The 23,153-nt window shown below is 41.3% G+C and overlaps 1 long non-coding RNA gene across 1 annotated transcript; it reads left to right on the top strand.

Moving 5' to 3' along the window:
- The first annotated feature begins 20,586 nt into the window (after positions 1-20,586).
- LOC121674740 lies at positions 20,587-22,212 on the top strand. Its single transcript, XR_006019810.1, has 3 exons — positions 20,587-20,668; positions 21,585-21,676; positions 22,133-22,212. It is a non-coding gene; the product is annotated as an uncharacterized LOC121674740 (long non-coding RNA).
- The last annotated feature ends 941 nt before the right edge of the window (positions 22,213-23,153 follow it).

The raw sequence follows: 23,153 nt of genomic DNA on the forward strand, positions 1-23,153 counted from the left end.
TACTATATTATTTTTGGCCCATTCACAATGCCTTTAACTCTCTGTCTTGTCTCAGCCAAAATTGTGTCAAAAGGGGTCAAAAAGGAGAATGTAGTAGCCGCATTAAGAAGGTCATTTTTGCTTAATATGTTGGGTGTGCTCCCTTAAACCTTGGGGCTTGGTATCTGAGGAACATTTGATTGGCTTGGATCAAGTACAAGTGCTTCTATACTGGAAACTAATCCTGATAGATTTTACAGGATGTTTCAAGTTACTAAAACACAAACCTCTGGATGAGGGCGAGTTATAGGGAAGGAGGACCCTGCCGGGCTTGCCTCTGGAAGAAACAACAGATGCAGAACCACTCATTTGCTTTTAAGGAGGATGAGTGAGAGGGCGTTGGGACACTGACTAAGGCTGACAGCCCCTTGATGGCTGGGGAGATGGGAGTTACACACCATTTCCATTATGTTAACGGCAACTTAAAAACACAAATGTCAATCTTGGTAACTCTCTCTGTTCCACAGAGCAGCTACAAACAAACAACAGCTAGCAAAAGCATGTGAAATACTGGCAGTGGCAATGAAAAAGTTCCTCTGACTCCTGCTGAGATTTCCTTGGGATGGGGAGTGATTGCTGCAGGGCAGATGTTTGAAACAGCATGACAGACAAGGGAGAACAAATCTTTAGGTTTATGAGAGAGGAAGGACAACTATGTTTGTATATGTGATCAAAAACCACCAGAGATGGAGTGAGGAAAACGTGTAGACTGGAAGCTCTCTGAACTGTACTTTCTCAATCTGGTTCTTTTTTGGGCAGGAAGAAATGCCCAGAGGTGCTTCTCTACCTCTGAGGAGTTGAGAAGGCAGGAAACTTCTGCTGTGCGCCTGAGAGTCTGTGCTGCTTGCTGGAAAGCAGGGGGTGGCAGAGATCTCCTTTCCGGTTTTAAGTATGATCAACAACCTGCTGAATGAGCCACTTCAGCCTTGTTCCATATCTACCTTTAAATCTCTCAAAGTTTGATGTTCACTGGTGTATTTCTACTAAATTTTATCCTTGGTCCTGACCTCTTTTGTTATAGTATTGTCCCTATGTGTATATACAGCAATTATTTAACAGAACATTAGGACTCATAACCATCAAAATTTGGTAGAATTTGAATTATTAGAAAAGGATGAAGAATATATTTAATTTCACTAACTACCTACTAACTATTTGCTTGTTCATCATCCTGGATTGCATTTAGATAAAATTTGAAATTAAAACTATAATGCACAAAAAGACCACCAAAATGTTTTGTTAGTTGTTTAACTTAATGTTCCTGTTTATATAGAGAAAAAATATTTATCTGAAGATATTTTGCATGTAAAATTAACCTGTTAAATGCAGAAATAGAGAAAAACTTGTGTGAAACATTCACATTAGAGGCTTGGAAAAACCTGAACAACCCCTCCCCTTAAAAACTCTGATATGATTTTTACTTCTTGCCTGGAAGCAGTAATGTCTGAGACCTTGTCTGAATTAAGTCAAGTTGGTTGCAAATCTTGCTCAAATCTCAGTTGAATAATCAGGCCATAGTGAAATTGACAACATAAACAATATCTTGAGGAATAAATGCCAAGAAAACTGGAAAAGTAACCTAGATTTCTGTGTTTGACTTAAATCAGGAAGAAAGAAAAGAGGGACAGTGTTCTTTTCCCAGAGAAATGGACAGGAATTACCAAGTGTGAAAGAAGTCAATGATGTCTTTCCACTGCTGTTTACTGGAAAGCACTGAGAGCCTTTTTCCTGCATACTTCACCATGAGGAAGGAAGGGCTGAACTATAAAAAAAAAAACTTTCGACTTCTAGCTTTCTAAATAAGTTTTTACATCCCTTTTGATCAAGGGACTGATTTTGTTTTAGCCTTGTTTATTCTCTTCTGCAGAATGAGGATGGGAAGTCTCCTTTTGTTAGCTTCACATATTGGATTTTTCTTGTCTAGCTCTTGTCATCATTAAAACCCTAAAAGACTGAAAAAAATTAATGTTTTTGTCCAAGTTAATATCTTCCTAGAGAGCAAAGAGAGGTGAGCACCTACATCCCATCCGATTGAGGTCATTTGAATGTGCCCAGCTCCTTTACCTGTACAAGGAGAGTGATGCCCTTAGTCAATGCCTTATGCCTACACAGGGGACTGTAAGCATGAACTCTCTGTACAGCCCCTTGCATGTTTGGGGTCCAGCTCTGGTTTTATCTCTACTGGGAAATATGAACTGGAAGCAATGGTATGATGGGAGGGGTAGAACACCCCATCTGAGTAGCTCCTAAGACTCCTACCCTCCAGGGGTTAGTGAGACAGGATCACTTGCTGTATGGTACCCTGATTAGAAAAGGAATTCAAATATTCATCAGTATGATTTGCAGGCACTTGGACAAAGGTTAATAAAAAAGTATTTCTGGCAACAGACTTGTTCTGAAAACATTTTTTTAAGCCAGCTTTACTCTGCATCACTTTGCAGGTAATTTGCACCTCTGTGTGCTTGTGCCTGTGACATTTCCACTAAGCCCAGACTCATCTGCATTTCTGTACAGAAATCCTATCAAACACATGGTTTGGCACCAGTCACACTGAGAGAATGGGCTGGGTACCTGAGTGGAGTTCATACCTTGTAGTTTATTCAACTGGAGATGAATGGAGCTGCTGTTTTCAGCAGACTGCTTTTCTACAAAGTTCACTTGTCTCAGAGTAGCAGTGCAAGAGTAAAAAGGTTCAAGCCCTCAGCCTTGCTAAGAATTAGACCATAAAGTCACCTCCAGCAGCTTGATTGGCCAGAAATGCTGGGTGACACTGTGGGCCTGCAGAACTCCGAACACCCTGTGCTCCGTGGCCTGGGATTTCACCCAGCTCAGACAGCGTAGCTGCAACACTGAATCAGCTGTTGTTGTCCTTAGGATGTTTATGATTGTGAGAGTAGAAATCTTCGAAACAAAGCCCCCCAAACCCAAGCTGGGATTTTCTTCTTTCTATGTACATATGCATTATTTCTGGCTACCATGTCATTTTTCCTCTGCAATTTGGCTTTGTTGAGTTGATAGTATCACTTTGGTCAAACCAACTACATTTCCAGGTCTGGGCTGCACAGCCCATTACCGAGGTGAACAGAGAGGTTTTTAACAAATAACCTCATTAAACTGCTACACTTTTTGCTCAGCAAGAAAATGTTCATCGTGCAGTGTCCCAGTTCTTTGGGCTCCTCAAACCAACTGGAATTTGCCCACCTTGTCATGAGGTGCTTTTTTTCTCTTTTTTCTCTTGTCACATGTTCTGTGCTGTTTGCCACACGAGTTACAGATGGCAATTTTAATTTGAAACCCCAAATGTAATAAATTCAGCAGATTAGTATTTGGCTGGGAGTGAGAGCTGAGATTGTTCAATTGACTATTATGGAAAACACATCAGCCAACCTCATCCCTGACCAGAGAGCAGTGGTTCCATCCCCTTACAAACAAAGCCTTTGTTTTGTCTTCCTTGCTCTGTGATTCTGGTCTCTACTGTGCATTTGTTTCCAAAGCAAAACAAAGAATTCATAATCTTTGGCAGTTGAAACATTTCAGCTTGGATTTTCCTGTTGCACAACTTACCTACTAGCAGATTGAGTGGGAGATGACCTCACTGCTGAGGAACAGTATTTTTTCAGATGCCTTCAGCCCTGTTTGTTTCTAGTCCAGCTTTAACCAGGAGTCAACCACAAGGCAGGGTCTGGGGATCAGGGTGCTGGTGCTGCTGCCCCACATTCCATGCTGCGGAAGGACTCAAGCCTGTCCATTTGATACGGTTTGTGAAATGAACACACACATTATTCATATTCCCTGTGACGAAATGTAGAAGGTTATGGATGATCAATGTATGCCATACAGCCCTTGACTGATTTAACTGCATTCTGCCTATTGCTTCCCCCTGGTTAGTTATAATATGTCTAGACTTCTATCAGATTTAATGAAAACAATCGTAATGGCAACAAAGATTTCTTTTTTCTTCCAAATGTGCGCCAAAGTGACCCTGGCTTGGAGTGCCAACAGCTTCCTGCAGTGCAGACAGTCCAGACAGTCCTGTTGTGTTGCAGGGTATATTCTAGGGACAGATTTGAGCTAGGGACAGATTTGAGCTTTAGGTGTAACTGTCACAAAACTGAATTTTCCAATGAGTCGTGTGATATCTCTTCCTTATTATTTTGGCCATTCTGTTCAGACAGGTTTTAAGTGTTTCATTTTTTATTCTGAGGCACTGAAAATAAGAGCCAAAGAAGCCTAGCAGAGGAAAGCAGGAGAAGAACACTTAAAAGGATGTAAGGTACTGGACTGCTCTCTGGTTTTTTGGTTTTGGTCCTTTATCAGTGTAAATTGCATGATCTGTTAACCACTGAGAATGATGGGGTCTTCAAAAAAGCAAATTAATTTAGAAAATGGACTGACTACCTGAGTTAGGACAGCACCAGTATTAAGCCTGAAAGACAAGCAATGAATGACTCTTATTTTTTGGATGAATATTTGTAAGATTAACATATAAAGTTGAAAGTTGAACAAGAGAGGAATGAAAATGGAAAAAAATGACATTTCTTTACAGGTCTTCTGCCAACCATTTGATTTTTCTGAGAGTGCATTATTTGACATTTAGTAACAATAATTTGATTTATTTTAGTATTTGAGGCCCTTGGCCAGGACTGGGGATTTGTTATGCATTGCACGTGTTGCACATGCAGGGACAGCTCTGCTCATAGGACTTGCAAAGTGCAGGAACAGAAATAAGGACTCGCAGAGGTGCTGGTTGTTTCCATGAGGCGATGGAAAAGGCCAAGCAGGTCACTGGCATAGCCAAGAGTAAAGCCCAAGTGTGCTGACTCCTGATCCTGTGTCCGGCTTACTAAACTTTGCCTCCTGTAGCAGGAAAATGGCAGCCAAAATGCTGCAATTGTCTGGGGTGGGAACAGGGCTGAGAAAGACACCGAGAAAAAAGCATGTTCAGCTTTTTATGAATCTGTAATTTTCTGGATCTGTCACTAGCAGTGACAAAACTGCCAGTGCAGTTTCTGTCTGTTGAGTTCTGCACCTAACAACTTTATTAGTGCATCTTCACTTCTCACACTCCCTCTATTTCCGCATTTCTCTCTGCGTAGTGTCTGTACAGTCAGATATTTTACTGGATTGTTGTATAACAACAAATAGTATTAATCACCCAGTAGCAATATATGAAATCAGGCATCTTGAAGTGCTGAAGGGGTGTAAATTTGAAGCTTGGCAAACCATCTTTTAAGGAAGAGTTGGACAAAAGTTCTGTCCCTTCTCCTGAAGCTTTTACATGCTGGCACACAACATGTACAGTGGCTGCCATAATCTTTTATTAGGGCTGTTTTTCCATTTCGGAGAGGGAACAATGCTGCAGGATCTGCAGCACTCGTTGTGTTCCCTGTAGGAAATGGATAAAGCACACTGAGCACGCGGGAACAAAGCAAAGCCTGCCAGCCCCAAGGATGTATCTGATAAGTACTGCACAGGTAAGGATCAGCATGCCCAGAGCATGACAGGAGAGTTGGGCTCAGAGTCATTCTCCTGAACAGTGAGTTGATTTAACCACTACCATGTACCACTGAGACCTAGATTTATGTGTTTATAGTCATTTCTATGTCAATACGTCAGTGCTTAATGCAGATCAGTTCTCTCTAAAGAGGACTGGAATGATCAAATTTCCTCTTTACTGATGGGTGAACTGGAGCCACAGAAAGGCTTCGTGATTTGTTCACCTAGCCAGCCAAGACGGAATAAGGGATTCCCAATTCCCAGTTTGTTGTTCTAATGATTGGAGTCTGTTTCCATTCCCAAGCAGTAATGTCTATCCTAAACCCATTAAGAACACTCCTTCCTATTCCATATTCCAAACTAGAACAAACTGTACTCATCTGACCCCAGTTGTGAAGCTATAAATTTAATTTACAAGATCATTTATATGGGAGGAGAAGTAGTGTCAAAATACAAGAATCTATGCAAGGAGAAAACAGAAGAGGCATGGATAACATAACCCCTATAAAATGTCTCCACATGTGATTTGTGTGGAAACAGTTGCTCTGAGATCAGAAGGAAATCTGTTGCTTTTGGCAAAACTGGTAATTCTACAGCTCAGGAGTTACTAGGGCCTCTGTGTGATACTTTCTGAGCTATGAACTTATCTTAAAGACTTCCTGTTTTGGAGCTCTCGGTCCTGCCAAGATGTTTGTCTTAGCATGATTCAGTTCTGTTATTAGAATGATATCAAGATTTACAATGAGCTGGTAAAAGATTAAAAGATAGAACAGCAGCAAGCATAAAGATGAACATAGTCTGGAGTGGAAGGTAGAAAAGTCAAAAAGAAAATTTCAGACTGGATGTTGATTTAGCAATATTTTAGGCACCCTGTGCTTTCTGTAAGTCCATCAGTCCAGCAAGCCTGTCCTCACTGTAACACTTGTTAGCTCTAAAAACCCTTTTCTTCCACTGCCAGCTCACTGTTGTGCAGTATGGAGGGGAGATAGAAATAACCAGATTAATTTGATTTGATTTAAAAAATATTAACAATGTCTTTACAGAAGTGACAATAGGATACGGTCTCTAGAGCTCTTCTGTACTAGGTGCTGGCAGTTCCTGTGCACACAGGGGTGGTCTGTTCTTTGGTAACTTCTCTAAGCGATGCTGATCAAAATAGGGAGAGCAACCGCCTCTGGTTTAGGCTGTGGACACACAGCGCTCATTTTGAAGCCAATAAAGGCAGTTATAGCTGCATTACTGTGGAGCTGGGAAGAGACAGCTGAAAAATAAACTATTATTTGGCAAAAGGATCTGACCATGCAAGGTCTTCCAAAGGCATTAGAGGGTCTGACCATCAGTGGGAAACACTACAAGTTTCTTTGAAAAACTTGTGACCCTTATACCATAATGACCATGTCCTCTGAAGGCTCCAACCCTGCCGAAACCCAATCCACCTCATACTAAATCGCAACAAAAAGACATGAAGTCTATCTTAAAATCACAAATCAGTGCATTTGGGGTAAAATTCTATCAAAGCAGAGTTGGTAACTCCCAAAGACAGGGCAGATGGAAGCCTGTCTTTTTTGGGCACTGTGAGTACTCTCAATTCTGGTCAATTTGATGCATCAGGGTATCACTCACGTGCTACCAAAATTTGGTATCATAAAATAGACCAGGAAAATAAGATTAAAAAGCAGAGCAGAAACAGGTATTTTACCAGCAGTGCTTGAGGTGTTGGGCAACACTTTCTCCACAGGTTCAGCTTTCTTTCCCTAGTACCATCTCAAGGATATGGGTTCTGGAGTGGAGGTCTCATCTGAGGTATAGCCACACTCTAAAGAAAATACTAGCAAGCTTGGAAGAGAATGTAGATCGAAAGAAACACCAAACTACTCAGAACTGCTCCTTTTCTAAGCTTTTCTGGCTAGGACATTTGAGGATGGAAACCTTGGTTCTGATGACATTAGTGGGAATTTTTCTTTTCTCTTCCACGGGTCCAAGATTTACCCACAACTCAAGAGCAGGCAAGTCTGAAAGAGAAGGAAAAGTGCCTCTTGTTCAACTGTGTAGGCAATCACTGGGCTAAGCTGGGTGATCTGGGCATAATTCAGTATTTCTTCTCCAGCCACTGGAAAGGTGAGAGAGCTTTTGGAAAGTGGATTCTGACTTAAATGTCAGAACTAAAAAAAAAAAGTGTGAGTGGATAAATGAATGGAATGAGATGATGGATTAACTCATACATTTGCAGTTACTCACCTGGTCTCCTCCACAGTATAATGTCACCTTCTTCCTTTCAGTGGCAGGTTTTGTTGTCACTTGTAGCTAATATTGTAATTAAATAAACACAGATTTGGCATGAAGTTTATGCTGGCCTCTCTCACATTCATGGAGTAAGGAAAGAGGCACCTATCTGACCTGGCCCTATGACACATGGGACCAATCAGTCAAAGGGTTTGCTCTACAGAACAGTTGTTTAGATAGCAATTCACAAGATTTACGGAGGAGATAAATTATACTGGACTCCAAACCACAGCATATCCCATGCTTGTCATAGGGTTAAAAGGGGAAAAAACCATTTATGAATAGATAGAGGACAGGATGGGAGCTGAGCTCTCTCTCCCACTCCCTCACAGACATACTTGTATGTATAGCTGGTTTATATATATATTTATATATATATATATAGGAATTGTAGCACTTACATATACGGGAAACAGAGACTGAATCAGCTGCTGAGTTTGATGGAAGCATGGGCACTCATAAAGGTGCTGATTTAACAGCTCTTGAACTCTGTAGAGGCTCTTCAGGAGATGTTGAAGCAGCTTTGGAAAAAAGCACTTCATTTCTGTTGGTTTTGGGAGAAGAGAGCTTCAGAGGCAGCAAATATCCTGTAATAGAGTGGATTTTTTTATTGTGTTTTTAAAAAAAACAAAACAAAAATCTCTGTTTTGAGCTGTTATTAATTGTCACTGTGCAATTGAAAGGTCAAACCTGATGTTCTTGCTCAAGCAAAATGCTTTGGAAAGCCAATGGAGTTTTGCCTGAGAAAATACTGGATAGAAGCATGCACAAATGTCAGCATTGGGACTGGATTTGAACTGGATTCAGGCATTAGTTAAGAGAGTTCCAGAATAAGCTCTAAATGTTGAAAGAGTGCTATCTTTAAAGGGTACTTCTACTTAAGAAATACGGGGTGATACCCTCAATTTATAAACTCTCAGGAAGCAGAAGAAAGTGTCATTTATGGCTCTGTTCCCTTGGTCCCACAGGTGTGAGCTACCACGGTGTCAGTTAGGAAGTCTAAGGTCAGGCTCAATGGTGCTCCTAAAAGTGCCGGCTGGTTCTCCACATCCTGTCCCTCTTGAGCAGGTGATAGCTGGGTGACTTTCGATCCAGGCCTGTTCAGAAGGTCTTGGCATCCATTTTTTCATGAATGTGCATGAACCAGCAGGAGTATTCACAGTGTAACAACTATGGGTGGTGCAGCAACCAGGAAGGTGCTGGAGGAAGTGGGGTTTCATTTATTTAGCAGCTGCATAGGCAGCTCTACTGCTCATCTCTTTCCACCCTGAACTTACAGTCCCAGCCCAAAGCTTATCTGCCCTGCTCTCTGATCTCTCTTGTAGCACTTACCCTGTAAAATTCACAAGATCATTTTTTGTGTGGCTTTTCAAGCCCTGGCTGAAACATTTCTTATTTCTGTGTTAAGCTCCTAATTTGAGCTTTGCAGATCTATTCAGAGTAACCGACCATGGGACAGAAAAGGTAATAACTAATTTTTGTGAGCAACTGACACAATGCAGCATCCTAAATTAAATAATAAAATGTCAACAGCAAACTTCTTGTAAGTTATTTTGAGAGGGAAATGGAAAACAAGTTCACAAGTCTTTTCAAATAAATCTGAAAATATCTCAAGCTACTCACAAACAGAAGAAAAGAGATGGAGATTTCCCAAGAAATTTATCATACTGCTCAACTCTATTCCTGTCCAAAAGGTTGGGAAAATGAACAGCCACTTCTTGCTTTCGCAATTTTAATTTCCAAACAGGCTGGAATACCAAGTTTTAAGTAGATTGTTGGTATTCCTGCATTGAAAGATGTTTCCTGAAAGTGGAATCCAATGTTTGCAAGTGTCATGTCACTGTGGTATTGATGGATGAGACCTTTACTGGTATTTCATCTGCTCAGTTATGGCATGGTGGATGGAGCTGAAGAATATTGAAGCATTCTTAACTCTTAATAATAATGCTAATACTGAAGGCTGGAAAGTCTGAACCAGATCTCAGCTGTCCTTGTGGTAAAGCTTGACACATATATCTCTGTATAGAGACTATTTCCATACCCTATTTAAAGAGCAAGGTAAACTAGTGTAAATAAATAATACTCCTTTGCATCAAAAGATGAAAAAAATCAGGCTCTTCACTTTGAGAAGTGCCTTGTTCATTGTGTACAGTTTTGTCACAGTCAGAAGATTGTGCCTGTGGAGTTTTCTCTGCTCTGACAGATGAAGGTGTAACAGGAGCCAACAAACAGAAGGAGGAGGATTCGTTCAAACCAGGAGTAAGGCTGCATTTTGAACAATGAGCTTATTTAACCAGGTTGGAAAAAATTACCCAGGAACATTGTGGATCTCCATCACTGGAAGTCTTTAAATCAAGAGTGGATGTCTTTCTGATGACCATGCTTGTTGCTACAGCAGGAGTTATAGGCTTTGAAATTCCATGGCTTGTGTCATCCAGGAAGCCAAGGTAGATGATTGTGTTTGGTCTCCAGTGGCCTTCCAGTCCTTGCAAAGCATTCAGCTGGATTTCTGCTTGCAGCATGTCTGGAAAAGGAAAAGTAACATTTCTCAGAGCTGGACAATATATGACAAGTGGTTTCCACTGGAGTTACAGATTAGGTTTTTTTTAATTTTCCAGGCAATGCACTAATTTTTCAGGGAATAAGGAAACTGCCAAAGGACCTTTGGGTTATTTAAAATTTCATTACAGCAGCCTTTCCACTCCTCCCCCTTGTCCTCCCCTACAAAATCAGTGTAGAAGTGAACAATGCATAGAAGTGGGGTACTGGTCCAAATATGGAAACACTGGCCCTGAATAACTGTGTTTGCATTGGGCATCCTTTAAATGACATTCATTAAGTTGACTGAATTTCTCTGAGTACTCTGAAATGATTTTTGAAAGAAAACAGATTTCAGCAATTTGAAAAAAACCATCCATTTCATTTGCAAATGGCATAAATTGACTGAGGCTGGCCATAGTGTTCATGAATTACCACAGACATGTGAGGAACAGGATCTGCACAGTTACTTCCAAACTTCCTTGCCAGAATCAGTCCATTCCTACAGCATTCCTGATCTGAAATACCAGGTATGGTATATACTATGTATGCAAAAGAGAAGAAACAAGCAGGCATTCCTTAGTGGTGTTCTGCTGCAAATAGACCAGCATTGTGCACACACTTGCAGCAGCCCATAGCCAATTAATTAAACCACAGAATATCTGCAAATATTTACCTGATGGCTGGGGTTTGCAAAAGCTATAACATAAATAGCTTACTACATAAAATAGATTTGATTTACATTTCAACAGATGTGTTGGTGAGAGTAAATGATGCGGAAAAAAACGAAAGAGGAAAAAGCTAAAATGAAAACAAATAGATCATGTTTCCAAAATCCTACCAAGTATGTGATGCACTGAAATGATCAGACTCTTAACTGCTTGTAAATCTGCCTGGACTGGAGTTGTGAAATTATTTTTAGGGTGACAGCAGAAGCCTTTCTAATGCTACCATTGTGGCACTGTGTCAGCTGAGTAAGAGGCAGCAAGAATGGCATAAAAGTCAAGTGGGCAATCTGAGAAGGAGGCAGTTTAGGAGTACAAAGCTTTCTGTCCAAGTAGAGGAAGTATCCTGATGTAATTGTATTTATAACCTGTGAACTTCTGAAATCCTAGGGAGAGTACGTCTGAGGACAGTGCTGTGGCTTTACACGGCCTAACTAGGAGCTATTTCAGTTTTGAGGAAGAGCATCAAGAATTCTTGCTCAGCTGCTGAATAGAGTATGTCAGAGCTCTGCTGTCCTTTGTGGAAGTGGTACCTTCCCAGCACAACAGTTCTGCATCCAGTCCTGCCAACCTTAATATCCCCCCGAGTCGTATCTTATACTTTCATAAATCTTAAATTTGGTTTCAAATGGAAGAGCTTCAAATAAATGTCTTTCAGTTATTTTTATTTCCTGTCTGGTTTAGGAGTTTGGTATTGGTATGGAATAAGGTTTTTGTGGTCTTGGAAGCATGCTTTCTCCTGTTGGACATTTGAAATTCCTCATGCCTCAGCCTGAGGCATGGTGGCAGCAAGGAGGACCTTGGAAGAGGAACAAGGCAGAGGAAGATGCTGTTGTGGAAGAGTTCTGGAGCCTGAAAGAGTTGCACAGACAGATTATGGGTACATATTAGGATTTTAGGTTGGGGTGTTTTAAGGCACTGAGTGAAAAAGGCGGAGATTGCAGAAGTTCAGCAGAGCATTTCTGCTGACATCCTCTGCTGGGGAAGCATTAACAATGTTGACACAGACTGTCAACTTCTGGTTTCAGATTAACTCCTCCAGGATGAGAGACAGGAGTTCACATCCCTCAGACATTGTTTCAAGCTGTCTACAGGCTAGAGAAGATAACAGTGCATCAGCTTACATTTTCATGGGTTTGCTTGTAATTACAGGAAAGGAAAATTGAGTGTTCGAGTGTTGATTTCTGTGGGAGCAGAAATACAGAGGCACTTCTGAAAATCTTGTCTGCAGTTTATTTTGAAAATGGAACTGTAAGTTTTTAATCTCAGTTCTGTGAAAAAGGTCAAAGATGGAAAGAAGTATTAAGTCCTGCACGTGTGCAGAAGTAGATGTGACAGTTCTACCTGATTAATTCTGAAGAAAAGCAGCACAGCCCTATGCAAATGAAATTGCTCAAAAGTATATGAAGACCTGAAAAATTAAACTAAGTGAGGTTGAAGCTGGCTTTTGAACATCAAACTCAGCTTCTTACTTAACCTTGTGAATTGTAGCAATTCAGTTTCTTCAAGCTACTCAAACAAATTGAGCTTTGTCTTCCAGGCCAATGGAAATATATTATACAGTGCTGTTGCAAAGTAAAATGGCTCCAGCAACTTTATAGAAAGGGGGAAGGTTCCCAGGCTTTCTGTTCCCAATCCAGTTTAATTTCAAGCCTCATGCTCAGTTTCACTTTCAGAGTGCCCTAAGAGAAAATGTAATTTAGACTAGAGCTGCATTCACAAGTTAATGGCACTGACTGTAATCCTTCAAAATGATGGATACTGGAATTTTCCCCCTTTAAAGGAGGAATTGCATTTCTCAGTGTCACATAAGGGAAAGAAACAAACATGCAGAAACAGCAACTGGCCCTCAAATCTTTGAAGATACATGTGTGTTTCCAAAGTTGAAGTAATTTTCCTGCCAGAAATCATTGTGACGTAAAGTTAGAACTCCTGTATCTGTGCCCTTTGTACTGTGTTAAAGACCTGGTTAAAGATACCATTCTGCGTATTGGAGGAAAACTGGGAATTGTGGGGGAAGCAGAGACATCCTCAAGCAGGCGAGGGTTTGTCTCTTGAGGTAAAGGAAAAGCTTAGACACAAAGCCCAGCTTCTGTTGTCTGTCTGTTGTGTGCTGCTCAGCAAGTGTTTGAACAGCAGTGGTTATTGGTTTGTGCTGGTTTTGCAGTATTGTATCTGCTTTTGCCTTGTTTTGCATGGGCTGACTTACTGCTGTTGCTTTGGTACACATTCACACCTGTGCTGCTCACATGAGGAGGTCTGTGCTGGAAGGTGATATCCTCAGAATGTTCTTCAAGAGCCTTTGAGGGTAACAAATGGATGGTTTGCCTGAAAGAGGTGGGTGGAAGTGATGCCATGATGATTTTTTTGCCTTTTCTTTCATACCCCTGTTATACCTTTTTACAACTTCTGTATTCTTAGTGCTTTTTGCCTACATTCTTGGACTTGTTTGTCAAGCTGAGAGACTAAACATCTGAGAAGCTTTGTAGCTAGGGATCAGTGTGCCCCAGACCCCAAGGTCCTCTCCAGAACATATTCTGTAAACTAAGATAGAACCATCCAGGGGAAGGCTCCTTGGGGAGGGGGCTCACTCGAGCCTCTCATTGGGGAATCTTTGATAGATATGCTAATTAGTAAGACCTGTAATGATATACCAGCTCTTTTGTGGGTGTGCATTGCAGTGTGCATTTTGGTGCATTTGACCTGGACGTGTGCACCTAAGGATCCTTAAAATAAATACCAAGGTAAAATCCCTTTTCCCCTTCTAACCATGTTTGACTCTTGATTTTAAGACCAGGAAAAGGCATCAGAAGGATGGGACAGAGCCATTCTGATGTTTTCCATCCGTAGTACCAACACTAGGAGTAAGAAAGGAGGCCTAAGAGGGATCTTCTTTTCACAAACAACACAGGGAAGGTTATTTCACATAGACTGATAGAACCGCAGACCCAGACTCTGCATCCTTGCAAAGTTATCCGTGTCCTCTATGGACACCTAAGGCATCAAGCTACAGGGGAAAGGTCAGTCTGTCACTTTGAGACTGTTGGATGGGCAAATAAGTCATTACACTTAAGCTCAGCACCATCAAACCAAGCAAAGGTCAGAAACACCTGGAAACATTGAAAGTAATAGCTAACAACAGCATAACAAAAAGCAGGTGGAAGCAGCTCTGTGTGTTGCTAATGGATCCGCTCAGTGTCTCCTTCTAAGGAGGTGCACATCATACTCATGGATAAATATAAGGGTTTAGTCATTCAGACAATCAGCACTCAACCCTGAGGGACTAACTCTGCATGGACTGGATCCGTGTTGTACTCAGAAGTAGCTGCTAGCCTTCACCAGGTGATTTCTCTTCCAGATGACAGTGTTACTGGGATCAGCACATACAGAGATGTTTTATGTCACTGTAGGGTGTCTTATGGCCAAAGACAGAGCTGAAATCTCTATGCTTACGTTGCTGGACTTCACTGCAGCTTTGTCAGAGTGAAGTACGAGGTATTACTATGATGATGGGGTAGGGGTAGCATCCCCAAGAATCTGGACAAGAATATTGAGTGGAATAATATTAGTAGCTTCTCATGCTCTGTTATTGCTGATGTATCTAGTCTGGGATATATCTCATTATTCTAAGTTATTGCAGTGTTGGCTGAGGCCTGGTGTTTTTCCATGGATTTCCCTTATGTGTGACTACCATGATGTGGAGGGACAGAGGGGGTGATATAATCAGGGGATTTTCCTGAGCACTAGTGAGCATGGGGTCTTGGTAGATATTTGTGTTCTCTGCTCTTCTCAGGTGTCCCCCTCCAGAAAAACTCCCTTACCAGTAGGTTTTTTTTTCCTTTAAACAGGCAAGGAATAATACCAGGGGAAAAAAAAACACAATAAAAGGAAGGCTACTTCTTTGGTGTTTTGGGAAACATTTTTGTGCAAAGACTTTTAACATTTGTTTTTGCAGAGATACCTTAAAACACTGACAATTGACAAACAAGCTGGAGTAGGGGACTGGGTTATATCAAGCCTGTTTGGTGATGCATTGACATGTGGTGTCACAGCTCCATTAATCAAAAATATTTTGGAGGAAATTCTTCCTGGTTCATTCATGCACAAATAATTTACACTGGGAGCAGTGGGTCTAAACCTCTTTGGCAGACTGAATGGAGAAGCATGATGAACAGCTAGGCTGGCTCCTGAGTGACCAGACACTCACTGCTTTACCAGGGCTCTCCTTTTTTTTCCAGGTATGCAGTTCGTCTGTTGTGCCTGGAGGGAGCTCACAGTAGATATTTGTGATTGATAAAATAAAAGGGGGCTGAGGGCCCAGAGACTCAACAGAGGATCTTAGGTGAAAGAAAGCTCAGTTGTTAACCTTCCTGTGCCTGATATGTGGTTTGTCAATTAGGCAGCAGGAGCTGAGTTGGTTGTATATTGACCTACAAGCATTAAACATCTGGCTGGGAGCCATATCCTGTACTGTCCTTTTGATTTGAAAAGCAGCACCACAGTTGTGGTTCTACTTAGGGTTTTTGAAACACAGGCTTTAGTAAGAAAAAAAAAAAAGAGAGAGAAAAGTATCTTTCACCAGGTGCACTTTGACTATTTATTTGGAAAAAATAAAAAGGGGTTTGCACAGAAATATCCATAGTGTTCCAAGGGTTATTAACATGCATAGCCATGCCTGGCTTGACCGTGCAGTGTGCTCCTAGACAGAATGACAAAGCTGGAAAAATGAAGTCAAGGAAATATGAGCTGATTTATTTTTTATGTGTAACAAGCTAAACCTTGATCCAGTGCATCTGTGGAGCAAAAGAATATTTATTCAGTTCCACCATCGAAAACACTGAGAAACACATGAGGTGAGTGTGAATTGTCTCAGCTGAACTCATGTATTCTCCAGACGTAATTAAACACTGGCCCAATTTTTAATGTGGGCTACTTAATTGGATGTCAGAAATTCCACATTTGGAGGTTCAGTTTGACCTTTAGTTACATAAAAGAAGCATTTAAGAGTCTCCAGTGAGTGTCAGTGTCTGAATGGAGATGCCTTATTTGAAAACTGTGCTCCTTTACAGTGATGCATTCCAGGAGGAGAAAGCCCTCATCCTGCAAACAGTTCGGAGCAGGCTTCAGCTTGCTGCCACTAACGCCAGCTTGCTGGAATCCACTCATTCCAGGGAATGGCACGCTAGTAAATACAAGCAGATGGGAAAGCAGTTGCAGGATTCAAAATTTGCATGAGCTTTTTCTCCCTTCTAAATACGTATAAATTTCTGAGTGTACTTTAATTTCAAGGTAGAAGTCCAGAAATGAAAGCTCAGATAACCATCTTTCTCAAATGCCAGAGGATTTGTGAAGAAAATGGCAAATCAGTTACAGTAAGACTTTGATTAAGTGGTGGAGCCTGTTAAAGCTGGTGTGACCAGGTGAAAAATGGAACTTTGGTATACACACAGGGTCATTTTTGATCCAGCCAGCCTAGAAGAGATAAGTACCACTGAAACCTGGCACGATCACCTGGATTTCCATCCACCTAAGAAAGAAGCAGAGGATGTAGGCAGGTATTCATAATCACAGAGATGTTGGTAATGTCTAGTGAAGTGTCCTGAAGGAACACTTCTGCAATAAAAAAATCCTAAAACACGTGGAACTGTTTGCTCAATGAAGCTTTATCTGTGCCCCAAGACCTGGAGGGACTCTTGCAGCTCCTGCTACTCAAACTTGACTCCTGCCAGTCCATGGCACAGCAGGGTTAAAGCCATGGGAAGGAGGTAATCCACATGCTGCCAGCACTGCTCCAGTATAGGCTCATGTGGGATGGGCCTCACAGGTAACACAGATCCCAAAGGTGTCTCAGAGATCCCTTTGCACACAGGCTGTTATCCCCTTTCTGTGGTTAAAAAATAGTCTTATTACAAAAACCAGGAAATTAACTCATCAAGGGGAATGGTTTGCTGGTTAGGTGTTAAATGCTGGGAGCTGCTTACAAGGTTTAGGAATGAAGTGAGAATCTCCAGACTTAGCTTGGATACGTATGTGCAGGTCCCTATTTGCTGTGATGTTATGCTGAAACATCCAGACTGACGTTCTTGTTCCCATACTGATTTGTTTGGTCAACTCAATTCATGTAAAAAATGTAGTTTTAAGGGTAAAAATGTCATCAGTAAAAGGCATTGCTCACTGAAGCGTGCTCCTCACTTGCCAACTACTACTTGGCAGGAATGAGCAGGCAAGGTCATTAGTGTGGTACTTTCTGGAGAAGGATGCAATGCACTCCATACAAACTGCAAAATCCAGGGAATGCCAGACAACCAGTGTAGAGTCTTTTCATTTGCTGAGCCACAGGGGATGTTAAAAATCTGCAGATAATTTCTCAACTTTAAACAAATGTTCTTTCTGTGTATGGCTTGCAATTCACACAGGGCAAATGTCCACGACAAAACAAAACTCAGTGAAAACTGGGCTGTCAGTCAGCACTGAGTGTGCTCTCTAACTTGAATTACATCCATATTACTCACTAGGGCAACTGTGTATATGTAAAACAATTTGCACAATTTGAACTGGCTGGTCTAATTATATAAAGTACTCAAGCAAACAGAGAATTCCCCAGGAAAATTATGTTTGTCTTTAAAATTAATTCTTGTTCTCACTGTATCTGTTTATAGAAAAAGTTTCACAGATAAAGAAATGGAAGTTCTTTCCAGGCACAAAAAAATATTGTATAAAAAATAATACATGGATTGGATAAATGTAGTTTTTTGATCATAGCCTATGGAATATGCAGGGGAGCAATCTACAGTTTTGGTACTTCTAGTGGTTCTTAAATCACAAGTTGATCTCTGCAATATCAAATTAAACCAAGGCTTCAAAAGTAAAGGCAGTTATAAAATACTTTTAAGCAAAAATAACTTAGGGTTCATATTTCCAAGTTTTTCGCTGTCGTTCTGTGGATTAAAGGAACTGAGAGCTCTGTGGATCTAAAGGAACACTGAAATTCTCAAAATTCCCCTTTTTTTTTTCTTTTTGCCTTTTTTTTGGAAGATGCCCACTCAGTATCAGAATAAGTAGCAAAAAAACATGAGTGTGACAATCCTCTTGTCACACCAAATTTCCTGCACTTATGTTTTTTAAACAGTTGATGGCCCTGGTGAGAGGGTGAGACTGTGTACAAATGTTTGTGGTTCAGAGCCCAGTTTTCCAAAGAGAAGTCCAGAACACACAATACGTCACCTGTTTGTACTCCAGCTCCATGAGGCAACGAAGACAGAATTATCCAGCCTTTCCAGGTCAGCTCTCCCGTGGGGCTTTAGAGCTGAGTTTTGGTCTCTGCAACACACAAAAATGTTTCCCCACATGAATTAAAATATTACTTCTTGGCTGTACAGCGTGCTACAGGCTTTATCCACTGGTGTTACACTCTAATACTGTTTTAACCATTCCCAAACTAAGGTGGGGAGATGGGTTTGCCAGCACAGTATTAGTCTGCCTTTGGCTAAGGGAGTGTTTGCATTTCTTGTTGTTACTGCTAAGCAGATCATTCACCGTTTATGTGAAGACAATTTATCATGTCTTGCAAGGTTGTAATATACCTAATGAGAGACAGAGGGGATTTTGCCAAGTGAGGTTCCTCTCCCTCCAGTTTGGACCATTTCTGTGACTGACTTTGGGAGCAGCAGAAGTCAGACCCAGTGCGGATGCTTTTATTTGATGTTATGTGAGTTTAGAGCAGAGTGAATACCTGGGCATGGCAAAAGAAGGTTTGCTGCTGTCTTTAGTAGCACTGGAGAGTATCCAGTGAATAGTACAAACAAAGGCTTTACTAAAATCAGGACTGACACCGGCGTGTAGCTCTGTGCCTTTCTCCTAGAACCTACTTCCAGTTTGTGAAGGGAAAACTTCCCCTGTGAGAATGAATGACTTCCTGATGGTACGGAGGTTCTGAGTGCTGCCAGGCAGCAGGAGAATCAGCCAGTGTCAGACATCCCAATGGAAATGTTTATTCTGCCCCATGGGCATCCATATTGGGGCACCTATTGTCTCCCTTCCCACTTGTGCTCCCCTGGCCCTGCTCTGTGGACATACCTGACACAAAGGCCTGGTGCTGGCTCCTGGACATGGAGCAAGTCCAGCAAAGGTAGATTGGAGCAATCTGTCTCCCATGTCAGATTGCTAAACACGGACCTGGAAGGAGCACAGAGTGTGACTATTGCACACAGAAATGAGGAAGCTGGCTATAGGGAGCCAGGATTACAGCTTCCACATGCTTAGGTATTGTCACTTCCATTGATTATTACTGCATTTTTAGCATCTACAACTCTTTCTAGTTCTTTGGTTGTAAAAGGTCCTTGGCCAGGTGGCTCTCAGCCAGGTGGCTTTCAGCTCTCAAGTGGTATTTATATGAGAGACAAGCTGTGGTCGTATTTTCAGACACGTTGTGGTCACATTTTCAGTCCGGAATTAGGGCAAGAATAAGGCCATTCTTTCCCCCTCTCTAGTTGGAAATGTTGGACAGAGGCATCTTTCTGGTGTCGTTTCATGTCTGTTCATTTTGGTGTGGACAATGGCCAGTGGCAATCACGCTGCCGTGTCAGTCAAGCAGAAAGACCAGACAAGGAGGGGAATTGATGGCCATGCTCAGCCTCCAGGGAGAACATACAGTGCAAATAAATGGAGGAGGCAGGCTACTCGGAGCCACTGAGGGTGCCCTTTGTGCAGAACATGGTGATTTTTGGCTTTTGAAGGCAAGGAGGTGGGCAAACCAGAGCGAAGGAGAGATTTTTCACTAGCCAGCTCCTTGGCCTTTGCCAAGAGAATAACTTTAAGTGCAAACGGAAACCCAATCATATACAACTGAATGTTGAATGTCAAGGGATGGAAATGTTGTTAGAGTCAGAGTCCATGTTTGCTTTCTTGGTATGTTCTTTTCCATGCTCTCTTGAAGAGGAAAATGGAATTTAGGATGGGGAAAAGAAAGAGCTGGCAGTACTGATAAAGGAAAACACACATGGACACTACCTGACAATAATACGCATTTAACTGCCAACAAAGGGAATGCTAAATAAATATGGATCTCTTACCAAGTGCTGCTGGCTAGATTTATTTTGGTTTAGGTTTTTTTTTTTTCCTTCCCTCAATGGTTTTGCTAATTATAAGCTGCAGCACCAAGAATATTTAATTCTGTTGAAAGGATGCGTGGTTTCCTGGGTGGTGGAAGTGACGTAGCTAGGCATACTACAGAGGAAAAGTGTCCTAAAGCAAAGGTCCATCTGACCAAGCACCTTGTGCTGTTGGACTTCATATAAAGCCTTACCACTGAGCCCAGCTTTAGGATGTTCTCTGCACATACATTTTCAGTGACAACTCCACAGTTCAGCAAGGTGGATCCAGTTATGCCAGGATAAATTCCAATATAATTTGTTTTGCTGATATACCTTTATTGATTATTAAAACCTAAATGCACAATGCTGTTTTGAAAACCTTGTGACCCTTCTAGAAAAGCTGTGGAGTCGGGACCCTTGGGAATATCTTAGTGGAATATGCTTGTTCCTGTTGTTCTACACTGTGGTCACCTCTATCTGCTTCTGGAAACCTAGGTGAGTTTACTGGTGTAAAGAGGTGGCATCAGCTTTTCTTTGAGCCCCTTTGGGAATTTCAAGTACTTGTCAAAGCAAAAAATGGGACAGAAAGTGGGGACACTGCTGAGTTTTCAGCAGATGTTTGAGCTATGTGAAGTTGTAGGCACAGGCAGCTGATCTGCTTTCACATCTCTTACACAATTTTCAAGAGTGAGGTTGACACTGGATGCCTCTGGGAACCTGAACTGGACCTTTTTCTCTATGTCTCTACCTGGGACACCAGCTGGAAGGATTCTGGAAGGATTCTTCCTGAAAGGATTGCCCATAGCAACATAAGTCAGTCTTAATTCCCTTGGCTCCTCCCGTTGCAGCCGCTTGAGTCACTGTGGAGACAACTTTAAACCAGTTACATGGGTACAGCCTTCTTGTAAGATGCTGAGAGACAAGGCTCAGAATCTTTGAGCTCTTTTTTTTTCTCTAACCTGGAAACCTCTTTGAAGACTGAATTTGACAGACAAACTCTTATTCTATAAAGGTTTAAAAAAATAAAATCTATTTTTGACTCTTTAGAGCATGCATAGAGCTTATCTGTTGGCACCAAGGAACCTAGACAAAGTTCTCAATCTGATTATTTTAATCCCTGTTTTATTTTTGGAGAGGTGGCTAGAAAGAAGCAATGTGGCTTCTCCAGTGAAGATGTGTTCTTTGGCATTGCCTTAGGAGTCCCATTAGCTGCTCAAATTAAAAGGTTCTGGTGTGTTACTACAACAGCTGTTTTTATTAAACTCACTCATTTAGGATACAACAAATAAGCCTTTAATCTAATGTGTTGATCAGTGACAAGTCAGCAAGTTCATTGAAGGTGTTACCAGCTGAGGAAAAGTGTGTTTGCTGCTGCTTAGTCAAAACAAAGGATTTTTCTTTGTTGCTTTAGAAATGTTCTCCAGACTGTGAAGAGGGTCCTATCCCAGACTCATTTTGTGTCTCATCTGCCATTGTATGTGAAGAAAATGGTATAGCTCACAGGTAAGAATTGTTATGGTTTATCAGTAATCTCTACCAGTTTCAGTTGGATTGGAGGGAGCATGAACTTGGAACTAGGGATTTCTTTTTTTCACTCTCCTTTCCCCCCCTTTTTAATGTAAAAAGGCTTCAAAAATTCTAAAGCAATTATGCAAACAGCAGCCAAATTACAACAGTGTTTTCTTCTTTCTCCTGCTACTCTGAAGATTAACTCAGTTTCTTTTTCTTTGCACACTGGGCATGAAGCTGAAACAAATATTCCATTTACAGTAACTATAGCTGGCACATTGTAAGAACCAAAGCCTTGCTGGTCTTTGGGATTCAGATTTGGGAGGAAAAAGTGGTGACAGTAATCACAGACTTGGCATTTCAAACTGAAAGCTGTGGTCTTTTAGGGTCACGTCTACTCAAATGATCTTCAACTAGCATGTTAACATCAGTGCCATTTGTATTTTCCAGGCTGATTCTACCTTTGGTGGTCTGTTTATCTCTACCTGCATGCCCAGGAAAAGACAGCCCCGCATCACTTCTGATTTGGTAAGTTTCCTTTGGGATGGGAAAACCCAAAAGCCTTAAGCTGAAAACTCAAACCTAACATGAATCTGTACCAAACCAAATAAATCTGTAGATCCATCTGTATCCAGGTATCTCCAAAAAATGGCAAAAGCTTGGAATATCCTGGGACAGCAATCCAGTGAGTCTGTTTTATATGAAGGACCAGCTTTATGGTGTCTTGGTGCCTTTGCAGTTCTCACATATCTGCTTAAAGATAATGCTAGTGTTAAAAAAACCCCAAAAGATGCAGATACGGATGTACTGACTCACAGTACAGTGTTTATCTTGCCTTTTTCTTGTCAACATAAAAGGCCTCAGAACAGCAGGCCTAGAAACCGGTGTTTCCTTCCTTGAAGCAGCAGCTGAGTGGTTTGACTTCTGATCACTGTATAAAGGTGAGTGTCCACACCTTGAATTGAAGACCACTGCTTAAAGGTGAGTGTCCACAAAAGTGAACTCCTGGGCTTGCACTTCATACATTGCACTTCTTTATACATCTTCTAGTTTCCCTACATATTTAGGAGTAGTTTCCATGTGAAATATTTAATAATTTGAGGTGCTAGAAAACTGAGAACTTGTTTTCAAAGTTAAAAGACTAAAGGAAAACTGGTATGTTGTTGTTGTTATTGTCATGATGTCAGCATTATAGAAAGCTATCATCACTTTTGTAGCTGAGAACTACACTTTGCATGGTTACAAAAACTGCTGGTGGTCCAAGAAATGGAACAATCCTTTTGGGAAGCACTTTAAAATTCCAGAGGTGGAGTAGTGGTGCTCTTTTCAGGTTTTTAAGTAGAACTGTTCTCTTGCTATTCCCACTGCTAAGCCTGTCCCTGGCCTCCCCAAACTGGGTACCTAACAGAATTTAGATATTGAAGTTTTAAGACTTCAGCAATCATGAAAACTGTGAAGTGCTAGATATGTT

This window comes from Corvus kubaryi, unplaced genomic scaffold (genome assembly GCF_017639235.1).
Source record: "Corvus kubaryi isolate FWS band 111438036 unplaced genomic scaffold, C.kubaryi_AGA036_p1.0 70, whole genome shotgun sequence".
Taxonomy (NCBI): domain Eukaryota; kingdom Metazoa; phylum Chordata; class Aves; order Passeriformes; family Corvidae; genus Corvus; species Corvus kubaryi.